This window comes from Buceros rhinoceros, unplaced genomic scaffold (genome assembly GCF_000710305.1).
Source record: "Buceros rhinoceros silvestris isolate BGI_N320 unplaced genomic scaffold, ASM71030v1 scaffold15944, whole genome shotgun sequence".
In the NCBI taxonomy this organism is placed as follows: domain Eukaryota; kingdom Metazoa; phylum Chordata; class Aves; order Bucerotiformes; family Bucerotidae; genus Buceros; species Buceros rhinoceros.
The window spans coordinates 41,324-43,141 of record NW_010409080.1 but is presented as its reverse complement, the minus strand read 5'-3'; positions in this window follow the sequence as shown (position 1 = coordinate 43,141).

The following is a 1,818-nucleotide window of genomic DNA, read 5'->3' as shown; positions in this document are numbered from 1 at the left end:
TACACAAAGAATTGTCTTTCCTATTCCTTGCTAATAGTGGTTTACTACTACTTCCAGTTAGTGAAGTTGCTTGCTCCAGCAAGTCTGCTTGCCTTAGAGAGAGCCGATGTCCTATTTTTCATACCAAAATTTGTTTGTATGTTATTTCTTCTCGAGCACCAGAGTCCCAAAGGCTACAGCAGAGCCTTACAGCATAGCCAGCAGGGCTCAGCATACCCTGACGGGGCAGCTGGGCACGGACCGTGGCCAACACAGGACTCACCAGCTTGTCACTTACCTGCTCTCTTGCCGCTGTGAATTGTCCTTTTAGTACCATTGCTATCTGGTCTCTGCATCTGCTTCCCTGCACCTACAAAAGCATAACAGTTTATTTTTTAAAGAGGATGAGGAGGAAAATAAAGCTCTTTTTACTGTGGGGCAACAGCTCACCCAGTGGTGTTTTAACCTGTTGCTACATCTGGCACTATTTGTAGTAGTAAAATTGAAAGAGCAGCCGTGGTGTTTCTTTACCTGTCACTTGGCTGAGATCTATTACGGCCACAGTTGTGGGAATACCTGAGTGGTAACCGCAGCTGTGGTGCTAGCAACGGAGAAAAGAAGCGATGAGCCAAATACTTGAAGAAAGTGGTAGCTTAATATCCTACTGTTGGCAGCTTTGGCATTCTGGCTGCTTTTTGTAGACTGTGAGGTCTTTTTACTTGTTTGTAGTGTTAAAAATTTTATTACAAGTTTTCTTTAAAAAAAGCTGCTATCAGGTTTCTCAGACCAAGTAGGAAACTGGGAACCTGCAGTTCTCCAGCTTCAGGCCTGCCTCTGCCTGGCCTTGGGCAAGCCAAGGGAAGCGCCTGGCACTGCTGTGGGATGTACTTCCTCTTCTCACAGTGATTCGAAAGCTGAAGTGAAAAAAAAGGAGGAGCTTTAAGGGAAGAATAATTCAGCTCTTTGAGTTAATCTGTACTGAACGTGTGACAGCAAATAGACAGTGCTCTAGCACGGGCCGATTCCAGTATATCTCTAGTGCCAGTGGATGTCATGGTAGAAATCACTCCAGATTGACCAGGCACTTGATGATCTTTTCTGAGAGGGTGAAGTGTTGGAGGTGACGTTGCTCGTGTCACTCACTTATGTACTCTTCACTACAGAGGACCTTGACCTCTTGACCCAATGCTCGTGATGTTTCAAGATGAACCTGTTGCCTTTGCATGAGTGGTACTATTTGCGGTTTGTGTTGCTGGTCTGCTTCCGTTGTAGCAAGGATGCACAAACACCATATGGAGACATGAACTAGGAACATTTCCTACTTCCTCTGCTCTGTCAGTAGTGCGGATTAATGATTCATAAAGATGTGTTTTAAGGGCTGGGTAGTTTGTGTTTTGACAGTGCTTACTGGAGTCTGTTGCCTCTTCTTTTTTCCTCCCCCCTTCCAAGGTTGTTGGAACCGTTCTTTTTCCAGCCTTCCTTTCCTCGAAGAAAAGTTATTATTTCCAGCCTGTTGGTGATCCTTTGTGCCCAGCTGTGCCTACCAGCATTGTAGAATTGGTGGATGATGGTTTTTGTTGGGCCAGAACTGGCATTTCATTTGTTTTTTCCAGTGTTACCAGCCTGGAAAATCAAGTGGAACTGTAGAAACGAACTTGTGTCCAGCCCCTCGGCAGTCCAAGCCAAAACTGTACATGGCCAAACTGTCTAGTCCAGGTTTTGTGCTTAATTCTGATCAATTTTGTTCTCAGTTGATGGAAGCTCATAGACTGGCATTGGAGAGGGTGGGATACTGGCGAGGAGGAAAAGTGTGGGTGAAATGAGTTTCTGTCCTGCTGA